Here is a 16,085-nt window from a genome sequence, read left to right on the forward strand (position 1 = left end):
TATCGCAGGAAGGAAGTTCGTCAGAGCGATATCCGGCCGTTTATTCGGTCCCACCACCAAGCAACCTGGTTGTGTCCTTTGACTGGAACCAACTAGGCAGACCCCGGTTGCCAGCAAGCATACCATTCAGAATTATCGTTCAAATATACAGAATGGTAATGGTTGGCACTATCATTGATGAGGGGGCATCTGTGAGTATCCTTTCCTCTATTGCTTGGAAGGCGCTTGGTTCGCCAACGCTTTTGCCTGAGATGAGAAGTCTATCAGGCTTTGATAAAGGAACCAGTCGACCTTTAGGGATCCTCCCCAATGTGCCTATAACATTGAAAGGGAAGACCGTTCAAGTGAACGTGATGGTCGTTCAAGGACCCTTGGATTATAACCTACTCCTTGGACGAGACTATATATATTGCATGGGAGCTATAGTCTCCTCACTCTTTAGAGTAATGTGTTTTCCGCATGAAGGAAGAGTGGTCAAGCTCGTGGACCAACTTTCATTTCCCGGATCACGCATCACAAATAGTCATATACCATCCCTAAATGGTCTATTCATGCAAGAAGTGTCTCAACCCACGGTCCGTCCTCCTGATGAGCGTGAGTAATCCGGGAGGATATGACTGGAACCCAGGGGGCATGCGTCCTGGTTTGCTTCGGCAGGGAAACTTCAGGTATAGAGTAGGTTTCCACGGGAGAATATGACTAGTCTGTACCCCGTCCGTAGAGGAAGAGGGGTTATTCTAGAATAAGATTCTTTTGTCAAAGTTATGTGAGAGGGCGGGTCTCGTCACTCACCTTTGTTTATTTCGGTAGACATTGCCGAGGAAGTGTTTTGTTTGAAAGATTAACGAGACAATCTTTGGGTAACCTGAAAGAGGTAGGCCTCTCCCAGTGAAACGAAAGTTTTGACGGAAATGAAGTAGAGGTAACTTTGAAATCGTACTTTATACCTGGGGGCATGCAAACCTTTTGGAGTGCAAGCAAAGAGCGGTTATTTATCTATTTTTTGGGTTAGCCGTTTCCTAACTTGCATAAAGAAAGGATGCGGAGCAAAGCTTAGTGAGATGAAGCTCCATAAAAAATAGAATCTTGATGAGACACTCTTATTATATGACTGGGTAATCGAGCAGTTTTAGCATAAAGTTCATGCTCGTTAAAAAATAAACGCAAGATCCGAGCAGTTTTAGCGCATAGTTCATGCTCGTTAAAAAATAAACATAAGATCGAGCAAGTGTTTCAATCCACGTTTAAGCTCGTTAAAAAATGAACTATCCCGGTAAATAACCACTGTGAATGTAATATAATCAGCCGTTAAAGCCTTGGTCGTGTTTGCACCGTCACCTCCACTTTTCATTTGGCCGATCGTTCGCCTCCATATGATTGTTTACCCATTTTGAGGAACAGCTGCGAAGAGTGATTTCACCTAGCCATCCTTGTGACACTGCCATGATTGGAAAATTCCAACCTGTACCTGGAATCAGCTGCTAACCCTGTTTATCACTCGTTCCTCAAAAGACGAGTCTTCTTTAAGCTCTTTTCAATTGACTCGTAAAATATGAAAAGATTGCCGAGTTTTGGCCTTCCAGCTCGTTAAAGAGACCGGAAGAGCTATCCCTCCTCTAGATTTTAATCTTTTTGGACCTGAGGGATTATTGCACAAAAAGATCGAGCGCTTGTTTTATTCGGCTCGTTAAAACTATCGAAAACTCATCCCTTCTGTATTGTTTTATACTTTTTCGGACTTAAGGGATTAGATGACGAAAAAGGAATTTTGGAGTTAACTTTATGTACCTTTTCAGACTCTCTAAAAATGAAAAGGACCGAGTTATCCTTGTCGTTAGACTCGTTAAAATTATTAAATAGCGACAAACTTGTCTTTAGACGAGAACGAGTTTCACTATCGCTAGGCTCGTTAAAACATAGCGATGGGCTTGCCCGAAGGGCAGGTTATAGAACAAGCATATGTTATCCTCCTCAAGCTTGACAAAAATAAAGAGCTACTGGTCAGCAATGACTGGGGAAAAATTGGGAGAAACTAAAGAAAACTTTGATGGTAGCAAGTCGCTCTTGAACATGACACTTTTCCTCCGTACCACAATCGGGTTGGGTTGTTTCATTCACCGGTCACATCCATGGTCTCGCCATACCATCCATATTTGGGGTAATGCTACCGATCCATCGTATCATTGTTGCCATATGTTCAAGAGAAGTCGTTCAGAAAGAGTCAACCGTGTCCCATCCACTACCATACATTATCCTTCATCCATTCATGACCGCCATCCTGAATCATATGTCACAGGTCGTTTTCACCTCCATTAAAATCATTAGCTCCGTTCCGTGTCACTGATGTGGGATTCATTAAGGCCCTCCTGTGACGGATCGCTTCTTGTCAACATTAGCTCATTATCCAGGAAGTTGATCTAGGAACAACCCCTTCAGTACTTTGAAGCTTGCATGCCACAATGGCAAGTTTCTCACTTCCGGCGACAGGTATACATCAATGACCTTCGACCGAAATATTTTGCGTGGTGTTCGACGCCAAGTCCTTTATTCACACTACGTGAATTGTACTGCAGTACCTTGAGGGTCATTATCATTATCGGTGATTCCTCTCGTGCTTGTTAACGGTTTACATCATTGACCGGTAATCAAGCGATGTCTTTCCATGTTCGACTTCAGAACAATTCTCACATGGATCGACTTGTACTTAGAGTGAAGATCGAACGAGTTTGAAGACCCCGGATCTAGTTTCATCCATCCGGGCTGCGATATATATTAAGGAAAGATAAAGACATTGACATGTACATCATTGCAGCAGATAATCATCCTACTCAAAGGATGATAATTTCATCAAAATTATCAGTCTACCATCAGACGATTGTCTGTTCTATGTACAGAAAAATGTATTTATAAAGCTGAGCATGGGAATGCCCGCCTCAGCTAGATCATGAAAGCAGAATGAAAAATAATGTATTGTATTGTATCTTATTACAGGTCTCCTCCCAGCATTGGATGAACTTCGGATCCCCCTGATAAAGCATTTCGCCCGATAAACAGCCTCATACTTTAGGGGGCAACTGTTATAGACATTTTTGTGCCTTACAGCATTGAGCATGAAATTTCCATAATCTAAGGGATCCAAAGTCCCTAAACATGTTGTTCCTACCCCTAGAGGAACAAGGCTAACAAACCACAACAATTCACAAAAGTTCTCCACCTGAAACTGCTCAGAAACAAGTCAATTCAGGATCATTTCAGTGGCTACACTAGCTGTCTACGCTGAATGTCAAAGCCAACACTGGCTACCTGCGTTGAATGTCAACTGGAACAAAGGCTACCTGCGCTGAACGAGAGTGGACAAGTGGCAGGCTCATTTCTCAAGGTGTCAAAACCCAGGAAGCTTCCAAAATGACACTTGCCTCAGGGAATTCGACTGGTGATGAGTAAGAGGTTCCAAATCTCCAAGTGGAAGCAAGAACCTCCAAGTGGACTCAAGAACTGATAGAGGGAGAGGACACTAGTCAGATCTCAAGCTGACTCATCCTCTCTCCAAACATCTATATATGGATCTCTCCTCCATGAGATCTGGAGGCTGGAATTTTGTTATTGCAAAGAATTGCTGTTGGTTTGAGACTGGAATCATTGGGTGCTTAATGCTTTGAAGGGGCTGAAGATAGGAATTCCATTTGCTGGGAAGGAGATGCTGGATTGGAACCCTCTGGGTTGTATCTCTTCCTGAACCTTGTTATTCATCAATAAAGCTATCTTGGTTTCTCCTATATGCTGATGTATTTTGATGTATGAATGTATTAGTGTATTTGGTTTATTTCTAATCCTAAACTAGTTATGAATGTGAACATCTTTCTTTGTGTAGTGTTCTTCTCTTGTCTCAAGTAGCTGTTCTCTTGTCACAAGTAGCTGTTCTCTTGTGATCTTGCAGGAAGTTGTAGCTGGATAAGCAAGAAGGCAAGTAGCTGTGAACACCCAAAGAGAAGGGAGATCGGATCGAGGGACAAACGGAAGACACCGGTAAGTCTATTGATCTCTCTTCTTTCACATTTCATAAAGGAAGAAACCAGTATAGCTGTACTCGTTTGTTGCTAAGACACTGTCACACCTTAGGTGGATAGGATCGTCCTGCATAGGCATTTTTCCCCACAACAGGCCTAAAGGTTGTATAACAAGGAGGGGTATAAGTTGGGTTTGAGCATTTTTTTCTTCATTAACCAAAGGAGACCTTCAGGTCCTTTGCCATATCAACAAGGCATGCAAGGTGCACATTATTCTCACTACAATCCAAATCAAAATTCACCTTTCCAACCTTGGTACCCTTCCACTCATCCATCATGGTCCACACCTCCTCCTTGTTCTTATACTTCCTAATATCCTCCTCAAACTATCAACCATCCTTTTCATCCATATCCACCCCAACCTTCCCAATAGGGAAACCCCTCATTGAGTTGGAGGCCTCAAACTACCCAACCTCCTACTTTACTTCCTCCACCTCAACCTCAACCATAAAATCCTCACAAAAATCCACCTAAGAAACCTCAAATGCCTTCTAAACCCAATATGGACCTGAAGAACAAGCAGGCACAACAGGGTTACAGCGGGGAGATATCCTACCTTGCTTATGTTGTGTAAATCCAAGGTATCACACTTAGGTTTGGGAAGGTGCTCCTAGATAATCATCCACCTTCTCCACCTAAATAGCTTGCAGAAGAGAAGGAAGAGATTGTCCCTCAAGTTAATGTACCTCCTTATCTTGGAAGTTTGGTCCACCCTAAACAACACACCCCAGAAGAGGCTAAACTTCTGGGAGAATTGAAGAACTTTTTTCTTAAGATGCCCCTTCTCTAGGACATCAAATATGTTCCCATTTACAACACGCTTATCAAGGAGGAATGTTTCAAAAGGTTTGGGAGAAGAATAAGAGATACCCCCACAATCAATGTTGTTAGACAAGTATCTGATCTAATGCTTGTGAGGGTGATCTCTCCAAAATACTTGGATCTTGGTACCCCAGTAGTGGATTTTCACATTGATGGCATTATGGTCCCTAACACCTTGATTGATATTGGTGCTGCAGTCAATGTAATGACCAGGGAAACCTTGTTGAAGCTCAACTCCAAGGGTATTTTAGGAACACCACTATAGTGTTGCATCTTGCTGATAGATCCACAGTAGCTCCTGAAGGATTTATTGAGGATTTCATTGTCTCCATTGACTCCTCGGAGTATCCCACTGATTTCCTAGTCCTCCATCCCAAAATTAAGTTTAATAATTATCCTTTCATTCTAGGAATACCTTGGTTGGCCACTACTAATGCCTACATTAGTTGTAGGGTTGGGAACATTACTATTAAAAATGGACATTTATCAAAACAAATTTTGTATCCTCCTACTCATCCTTTTGTTGAGCATGATTTAACCTTATGGTTAGATGAGGAGGAAGAGGAAGAATTTTATTAGACATCCCTCTACCCAATCTACACCCTAGACACTATTATAGGAGGGGGGAAACTTGATGAATATGACCTTATTTACCATAGCTTACAAAATCGGCCTCCTAGCGCCATACTCGTTAGGGAAATGATGAACAAATATGAGAGTAGTCCTTGGATTGAATTGTGCTCTATTAACTCTAGCCTGGAACCTACCAACATTGTGGAGATTGGCCATCCAAAACTCTAAAGACCAACCCCCTTATTTCTGCTGAGCAGGAAGAAAAGTTATGTAGTATGTTGAGGCAACATCCAGATGCTTTTGCTTGGGATTATAAGGAAATGAAAGGTATGCATCCCTCAGTCTACACTCATCATATTTAAATCAAATATGGATGCAATCTTGTGCGCCAACCCCATAGAAGGATGAACCCAGTTCTTGAGGACATTGTGAAAGAATAATTGCAGAAGTTACTAGATGCGGGTTTGTTACACAACATTTTTTCATTGTCCCTATACTCCCTTTCCATGATCCTGGAGAACATCTATAGTGAACCTGACATACATCCCCATCATGAAGAAACTACTAGTATGTCCCTCTTCATGAGCAAAATAATTCCCCTTTGCGTAATTTCCCAAGAATCTTCCTTTTACAAGACTAGTGCTACTAACAAGTTTCCACCTCATGCCGATTTGAAGAGATTAAAACTAGCCCTAGCATCGTACTGAGTCACTGAGCCCTTTTTCAGTCACATTGATCCACTTTTGGCAAGTTTTTTAAATATGGTGTCGAAGTTTCCAGCTCTAGAAACGTCGTAACGGAATTCTGGTAGATGGTTGGGCTGGATGGAGCCGAGGAAGTTAGTTTGGGCTCCTTTCCTCTATTAGGATGGAACAAACTCAAGAGATAATACCTTCTCCCATGATAAGAGGAACCATTTCCCATCCATCCAAGCTATATAAACATCTCCTTTCCCAAGCTAAACTAGTTTTGGAGTGAGTTTGAATGATCAACAAGTCATTTATAGCTTGTAGATTTCTAGTGTATGTTAGAGGGAGAATAGTGTGTTTTTGGTTTGGTTTGAGACTAGAAGGAAAGAGGCCTTAAAACTTCCATTGTTGGGGTTATCCATGAAGTGCTAGTAGAAGTGTCAGAACTGGGATATGTCGGAGGAGACCAACAACGTCAAGGCACCAGTTGTAATCTCTTTCTGATTTATATAAATGCAACTATTAATTGATTTCCTACATGAAGTGTCATTTTACATATTTATGGCTTAGTGTTCCTTAACCTATTAAGTAAGCTAAATACAATACTATATGTTATCACGTTTTTGTTTTTGTTGTTTGGTTTTTTCAGGTATTCAAAGGAAGGAAACGGAAGATAGTTGGAGTGAGGAAGCAGGACCATCACCAAGCGGAATAGCATTCTAAAAGGTAGGCCCTCTTAATTGATTCTAGCTTAAGGATATTTTCCATAGATTATTTGTTTGTGGCTAGACCCACTCTCTCAGGCTAGAGGAATTGTTTGTGTTCGCACTAAGAATTTACCTTCACCAAAAATTGGCGACTCTGCTGGGAAGCCAATCCTTCTGTTTGATTGATTGTAATTTTATGGTTTTGTGTGAACTTTTATAGTATCACCATTTCCCTTTAGTGTTCTCTAATTTTCCTCGTTTACTGCTATGAGCCTGAAATTTACAGTGGCAAGTCTGGTGTTATCCTTTGAATTATTTTTTTTTTCCTTGAATCCTTGGTGAGTGAGTTTATTTTTCTGACAGTCGCGCCGATCAATGTGAGTTTCTCAAAAATAGTCGTGTCGACCCCCTTCTGGTGCTTGTGGTCATTTAGGCAGTCGCACCGATTCCTGTAGGTGAAGATTAGGGTTTACCCTAGATCATAGCCAGTGTGTCTTTCCCTTCTGATTTCTGTCTCTTAGCTTGTTTTGACTATGTTCTCCCTAACTGGAAAGCTCTTTTAGCTTGGTTTGTATGCTTGTTTGATTTTCATTTTATCCACTTGGTTTCTTGAGTTCTTGGATGGTTTGTAACCCTAGGGCATCTAGGTAATCATCCATTCACTTGTTTGTGTGCTCAGCAAGTCAAGTTGATAGTCAAATTTGCTCTCTGCATTTCATTTGTTATTCTTTTTGCTTCTTTGACTTCCATTCAACAAGTTCGAAAAGTTTCATTTGTTGTTTGAGCGTCTCTTTATGGGCATATATCACATTTCTCATCTTGCTTTTGGTTGAGTCTTAGCTTCACTGGTGTGAAAGGAATCCTCTTTCGTGCTTTGCATTTGCTTATGATTGATAGTATTGGAAATGTTCATTGAAGTGTGAAGTGTTTGTGATAGATTCATTCTGTCATTTCATTGAAAAATACTTAATTCTAGTTTGATGAATCAATATGTTACATTAGTTATCATCATTGAAGACTAGAGTTGCATCGTCATTTTCATTGGAAAAGAAATGAATTCTCTTTTCTAGTGAAAGGACTACTTGAAGTGCATTTGATAGGAAAGTTAGGAATTCGAAAGAGTTTTTCATCATTTTGTTTCCAAAAGTGAATTAGTGAAAAGGTAATTTTTATTTTTATTTCTTGTTTTGTTGCATTTGAGTGTGTCTTCTACTCTCATTAGAGTAGACAATTCATCGAATTGAAAGAGTCTTGGCTCATTCAGCTGCATATAGGTGTTTTTCGAGTCACATCGATAAGGCCTGAAAACTTAGACATAATTTCAAGATAAACTCTAAAATGTATTCAATTAACCTAAGGTACATTTGAAACCTAACGATCACATTTTAGAAGTTCTAGGCTAGAGACATGTTTGGGCATCTTTAAAACCTAGCAGCTGTCATTCGCTTTGGCACTAGACAATGCTAGTACGGACTTGTGCTCCCCATACCGTTGCGTATATAAAGGGAGACCCCACTAGGTTGCAATCCTTTATCCATAGGAAGCTGAGTCTACCACCTTGTAAATGTGATACACCAAAGATAACATTCGAGGAGATTGCATGCTCATACTTCTCAGTTCACCATGAGGTATTCTTCAGTTCACAGTTACCTGGTAATCCTTTTTCATAGATCATCCTGAGTAGTCATTTTAATCTTTTTGACTCCCTAAATATAAAATATCACCCGAGCACTTGTCTTTTAGAGCTCGTTTCAAACCGAAAGTGATAGAGTCACCTTTGTTTCTTTCTCAACTCTTAAAACATGAAAGAGCACGAGTTTGTTTTTGCATCTTAACAAATTGTTGCCCACAATCTTATAACATTCATGTTAGTATTTTTTAGACCACATCGTGATTATACCTTTAAATAAATTTTAAAGCCCTTGAAATCAATCTCTCTTCTAGTTATTTAAGACAAAATCATCATGGTTGAACCAACTAGTTCGCTTAGTTCCTCTTCCTCTCCTTTGTCTAAAATATTGTCCGAGGAGCCTTTTCTTGAATTGCCGCAATTGCTTGAGGACCAAGGTGTTGAGCTTGGAATTGTTCTAAGAATTCAACCTTTGTCATCTTTTCCTCCCCCTTCAGATACTGGGTCACTTTCTAACATTGGCCCAGAATCTCCGGGTAATCCTATCCAGACTCCCGAGAATCCGCCAACTTCTGAAGGTCAACTTGGACTGGTTGTTTATCCTCTTAATCCTTTGTTTGATCCTATTGTGATATCACTGCAGCATCTGTACAGTTGGTATGATTAGCCAGGTGTTCCTTTTGAATTATCCCCTCGAACATCTCCAGTGGTCTGTCGTCGCCTATTTTCACCCATGTAATCAGAAGGAAAAATCCCAGTCTCCTCTCTAGGTCACTCAGAGGTTTCCACTCCACGTACAGTCGAGGAGCCAAAATATCCTTTCCTTCCTGAAGGTTTCCCTTACATGGGAAGCATTCTCAGTAGTGTTCATCCTCATTTACCACATAATTACGTGAATTCAGCTCAGTTGGTTTCAAGCATGCCTACTGCCTCATCACTATATCACAACCCTATTTGGGCATCTTGCGTTATGCCTACCATAGGTCTGTTCATTCAGAGCCTAACCTCCCAACAGACGGTGATTTCTACAACTACTTTAGTCCCTATACATCCCACCATTCCAAATCCTCTTGTTTCATAGGTTCAAGTAACCAGTCCGATTCAACCGATGATCTCGAGTCATGTCTCTGTCAATTCTTCGATCCCTCCAGTAAGTGGACAGGTTGTGCCACGGCTTGGGGAGAAAAGTCTAAATGTGTCTATGATGTCTGGTACAACCAATGTGAGTGGTTCACAAGCTCACATGGTTGGCTAACCAACCCTCTTCGGGTGCCATTCTAAACCCTGTTGGTCCTACTGGATCGAGCAATGTCCAGCACCAATAGCTGAACCCTGTTGGTCCATCTAAGTCAAGTAAAATCTAGTACCAACAGCGTAATATGGCTCAGGTTCAGTACCAACCTCCTTATGTCTCATATGGTTCATAAGGGATGGTTAATCCACCCTACATCCCTTAGTCTAGACCTTATGTCTAGCCTAGTGCGTCCGTCACGCCTGGTGGGTATGGCCAGATACAGTTTGGGAACTTTCAAGTTGTCATTCTGTGAACTGTTCAAGTACCTTTGCAGCGGTAGGGATATCTCCTGTAGCAGCAAGGGCAACCTTCATTGTAGCAAGGGCCATCCATGGAGCATCAAGGGAAACCTTTGTTGCAACAAGGGCCATCCATGCAACAGCAAGGCCAGCTGATTTCGCAACAAGGACAACTGCAAAAATAGCAGAGGAAACCCTTGCAACAGTTATAACAAACCATGCAGCTGCAAATGTAGTATGTGCCACAATCCTCCCAGCCTATGCCTTCACAAGGTCAACCTCTGCAACCGCAGGGTTAGCCCTTGTAGAAACAAGGTCAACTCAAGCAGCAGCAACCCTTATACTCATATCAACAGGGTCAACCCTTGCAAGGGCAAGGCCAGGGTCAAGTCCTACAGTAGCAGGCGCAAAATCCTTATGTCCAAGGGCAACAGGTTCAGCCTCCTTTTGTCCAAGGACAACAAGTCCAAAATCCTTATGTCCAAGGACAACAAGTGCAAAATCCTTACGTCCAAGGGCAGCAGGTCCAAAACCCTTTCGTCCAGGGGCAGCAGGTCCAAAACCCTTATGCTTAGGGACATCAGCTACAAAATCCATATGTCCAAGGCCAGTAGGCTCAACATCCTTTTAACCTGTATGTTGCTTATCAACAGCCTCTGGCCGAATAGTTTCAAGGCCTTGAAGTTCAGAATCCTCCCTACAGGTAAGGTAACCTATAGTGGGGGGAAAATAAAATGCCGTATGGACAAGATCCTCCATTGTGGGGACAAAATCCTTACAAGCAGTGATAGGCCATGCCAGCTGAGCCCCCTTATCAACCTCAAATTCGTTTCAATACCCAACCGTCATTCTTAGCTATGCTGGAATTGCCATATGTGTCTAGACTCACGAATGACCTAATTCTTCATTCGCCATACTGGCCTCCAGTTCCATCAAAGATTCCGAGTGATTGTTTGAAGTTTGAAGGAAATGCAAAAGAGGATCCACAACCCCACATAATGACATATCACCTCTGCTACTCATCGAATTCCTACGTTGATGATTCCATTCATCTTTGACTTTTCCAATGAACTCTTACAGGTGTTGCACCCATGTGGTATATTGAGTTACCTCGAAATACCTATCATGACTTTAACACTCTCGCCATGGCCTTTCTCACACATTTCTAGCTATTGATTCACTATGAAACTAGCACCCATCTATTAACGTCGTTCAAGCAAGACCTGTGACTCACATCTCCAATCACATCCATGAATGGAGATGTAGGTGCCACCTAATCAAGTTTGAGATTGTTGATCAGTTGTTGACCAAGTGGTTCACCAAATAATTCGTCAACAAAATTGCTAAGGACATTGCTATGGCTGGATGCGTCACTAAGGAACAAGCCATCATGCGTGCCTAGTATCTAGACCTCATATATTCACAATCTGGCATGTTATATGATGTGTTACTCGATGTGTCCAAACCATCATATGATCTGACGACATATAAGTCTTCAACTACCCCTCATGTTGATGGAGTAATTGGTTCAAAGAGCCCTGCAAAATATTCTTCCAAACAGAAGTTGGTCTCCAACACTACTCCCAATGATTCCTCTTGCAATTCATCTAGCCTTGGTAAAACCTTAGAGGTTTACACTGTCCAGTCTACCACAATGGATAAATCCTTTAAAGGAAAGAAGAAAGGAAAAGGCAAGGGTAAAACTGATGCCCCGAAACAACGTCCTCCTCAGTCATCTATTGGTGATGCTTCCCAATGGAAACCAAAGTATCCATGCCTCATCTGTGAGGAGGATCATTATACTAAGGATTGTCCTAGACAGTCCAAAGTTAGTCATTTTCTCAAAGGGACCCCAGCTGTCCTGAAAGAGCCCTTTCTGTCCCAGCAGACTCAAATGGTATACCAGCCTCAGTCATTCGCTTCCTCAAGTACAAGTGTTCATTATGAGTACCCCAATCAACGTAGCTACTAGGTCAAAAGATTACCAAAATCCTACCACATCAGCAGGGAAAGAGAAAGAAGGCACCCCTTCTTCTTCTACCCCATCCAATTCTAGTCCTCTCCATATAGAGCGACCTAATTCTGATTTCGCCATTTGGCCACCTTCTCAAGGTGTTCTTCAAAAGTCCTTGTACAATCCTAATGCTTGATCTGCTCAACATTATAACATTATTGAAGATTTGGTTCAAGCGCCATCAACTATGTTTTCTCTCGAGGTCCTTCAAAGTTGTCCTTCTCAGCAGAAATCGTTACTATCGGCTATTGGGGTTATTGATCCAGCTGACTCTAATCTCATCTATTTTGACCTGGAAAACCACGTTTCGCGTTTACCTCATCAAATTGCCTTTCGCACTTAGGTGATCATAAATGATAAAATCATTCATAGGGTCGTCATCGATGAAGGTGCATCTACCTGCATCATGTATGTCTCTTGTTGGAAGGAAATTGGTTCTCCTACTATGAACCAATCCCCTAACACTCTGGAATCTTTTGACTAGCGCGATTTGGGACCATTCGGTGTCCTTCCCAACCTTGCCATTACTTTCGAGGTTAAGATAGTACATGCCGAAGTACAGAACATTGACACTAATCTTAACTACAATATTATACTCAAACGAAGCTGGACCCATGCCATGCATGTTGTAGCCTCCTCCCTTTTCCATGTGATTCATTTTCCTCATCAAGGGAAGAGAGTCACAGTCGACCAATTGTCCTTCATTTCTTCTTCCTCCTTGGATGGAAATGTTTCATATGTCAAGAACACTGGTGATCCTAATGAGAGTGTGGGGGTAGGACGCTTTAAAGATCCTGCCTTGATGGGCATCTTTCCACTCCCACTGCCTCATGTTTCCTCTGTCAACATGATCTTGGTCAAGTCTTTTCCTTGGGTCATTCCTTCACTACATCTTGTTGATACATGGGATGAGGTTATGTCATTACGTCTTGCCGAAATTGATTACGTGGAAATCGTTTTGGCTTCACCTTCGGTATCCTCTGATCATCCCATTTAGAGAACATCTCTTGATGCATATTCTCCCTCCCCGTGGCTTGGTTCTGACATGGTGGCCATGTCTATGTGTCTTGATAATTTCTCTTCTTCGCCGCCTATTGACATGTTAGTTTCTCCTATCATTGTCAAGATCTTTCAACTGAGAGCACCTTTATCTCTTCATCGATTCAGTTTTTTTCTCCCTCCCCGAGTTTTTACCAATTGCCCATTATTGCAATGGGGTCATCATCTTATGACTCGTAACCCTCCCTCTCCCAGGGGGCATGGGGGCAAAAACTTATATAAGTTCTACTTTATTATTTGGCCGAGTCGATGATTACTCGTCATGTCAATGGTAAAACCCCAGTTTTCATCTATGTTGATTGATTACCCGATTCTGTGCATCGACTCTCTCAGAAAGTACTATGCTTAGGTCATCTTGCCTGGTTACTTTTGGACAATAGTATGTTATTCATTTTTGTACAGTGTGGTTTGGTGTGTTGATTTTCAAGCAACTTTCCTACTTATTATGATTTTGCCTACTTTACAGATGTCAGTGTCTCCTCACATCGGTTTCACTGATGGTGCTTGCTATAGTACCCGGAATCTATCATCTGCGACATGGGCCATTTATGACCCCCATGGTGAGTTGATTGATCTTCAAGGTATTTGTCTAGGTTGGACAACTAATATCATCTCTGAGTATAGTGTAGTTATTGAATTTTTGTCAGAAGCTATTGCCCTTGGCATCCAAGAATTGGTTGTTAAACTTGATTCATAGCTTGTCGTCCTTCAACTCAATGAGCAATATTCCGTCAAAAACCCTCAGATATTGAGAATCTATCTACGTATTCATCTACTAGAGAGAAATTTTGATTACATCACATATCATCATATTCCTAGACATATGAATGCATTAACACATGCATTAGCTAATTATGTGTTGGATAGACATTTGTGAAACATGTAAAAACTCAAAATACAAAACATTTGTACCATAGTAAGCAAGGAAGTATAGCATATATATATGTGTGTGTGTGTGTGTGTCGGTAATGTTTGTCATACATCAAAACCCCAAAAAATAATATGTGTGTTCAAATACATCCATGGCTCACAGGCCTTATACATCCGTGGCTCGCAGGCCTAAAAAATGTGGAATTCTAGACCTATGCACTAAACAGCATGATGCTCATGGTAGCATGTAATGGCTCGGACTACACGAGTCAGCAATTAGAGGATCCGATCGGATACCCCCACCGTATGCCTCTGATACTAGCGTGGGACATCACCCATCTAGGCATACTCTGGGATCCCATGGGTTAATCCCTCAAGATTCTGCACGATCACCTCCTCATTGTCACTTCCCTCTTGATAAGGAGCAACCTTGAGCTACTGAGAAATGCGTCTAGTAATCGAGGACATCCCAGTAGGGCATTCTGGTCCAACATCTGCATTCATAAAATCAAAATGTCATGAACACATATATCTCAAAAACAATAAAAAACATCAAAAAATTAAAAATTGTTTGTTTTTTACCCCCATAATCATAATCCTCCCCCTTTGGGAGAAACATATGCATATCACTGTGGAAGTCGATACTGTTTTAAGGCAAATCCTCCACTACGATCAGCTGTCATTGTAGCCACGAGAAAAAGGAAAGCTTATAGGACATTTATTGGCCCCCAGTAATCCTGGGCATCAACGCACTCCAACGGACCATCTGTGGGTCTCGTGGAAATGGCGGTTCCACTTTAGCCAGCTAGTAGTGGAACAGTAGAATGCACACCAGGAAGAAGGCCACTAAGATGGACCCATAGAAAAACTGCTTCAGGTTTCCCGCCTTAGCTTTTGATAGCTGGCGTTTCATGTTGACCTTCATAGCTTCTGCCTTGTTGAAGATAGTGGGCGCCGCACAGTCAATAGCATACTGAATCTTTGAATGTTTTATCTCATGCTGCACTTGGGCCCTAGCCACTGTGTTGATGGTGAATAGTAACACTCTTAGCACAAGGTCCCGAACAGTCATAATCTCGATCTTGCCACTTTTTGATTTGAGTGCTTCTGAGCAATGTTCTACAAGTAGCATGGTCACGGTTGCCCCAATCGGCCTTGACCCATATAGATTGACTGGTTCCCCTCTCCACAACAGTTGTGTGATGAAATATATGTCTAAAGTTTCTAACTCCAGCTCTTGGTCACCAATCATGAAAATTTCCTGATTCATGTCCTAGAGACTGATTAGATACCGTAACAATTCAGGTTGAGCCCGTAGACCTAGTGTAAGGAAGAATTTGAGGAGCCCACAATTCCTCAAAGCATCCAATAAATTTGGGTCAGCCATTGCTTACCTGTCAATATCATCATGCTCTGTTCCTTCCAATCAACCATTTTTCATGATTTTTGCCCTGCAAAAACCATATAGTCAAGTCAATAAACATCTTTGGCCAAATAAATTTGGATTCAAATGGACAAATTGAGAAAAAACATGAAAAAATATTGTTCACAGAATTGGCACGACTGTTTTAAAAACAGTAGCATCGACGATGTGCTTGATATTCTTAATAGCCCTTGATAGACGTGATTCTATGCTTGGAAATTGTGCCGACCAAGGGAGAAATGTTTTTGACAAAACATCCTCATGAAATCCAAAAAATGTTTAAAAATAGGTGAAATAAGTATGAAAATGGAGCTTAAGGTCTTGGCTCTTACTTGCAACTGATGTCTCGGCAAATGGCCTCTCGGATCTCCCACAATCTGCTCCAAAAAAATTAGGGCACAAATGGGTGAAAAGCTCTTCAAACAAAGGTAAAATGGTAAATGGTAAAAAATAATTACTTTTTCCTCCTTTTATTCATTTTTTCATGAAATATTAGGGTTTTTGAATTATTTTTCACCCATTTTTCCTCAGAAACTGGATAATTCATTTACCTTTTTGTACAACGACAGGTGAAGGATTATCAATGATGGTACTGGAGTGATATTTCAGCTTTTTTCTCGACTTGTTAAACTCAAATGAAAATATCGCCGAGTATTTTTCCCCTTTTGACTCGTAAAAGAGAATAAAAATGGGGGTCT

Source organism: Pinus tabuliformis, chromosome 8 (genome assembly GCF_031772625.1).
Source record: "Pinus tabuliformis cultivar Carrire ecotype Pingquan chromosome 8, CPIR1, whole genome shotgun sequence".
Classification (NCBI taxonomy): domain Eukaryota; kingdom Viridiplantae; phylum Streptophyta; class Pinopsida; order Pinales; family Pinaceae; genus Pinus; species Pinus tabuliformis.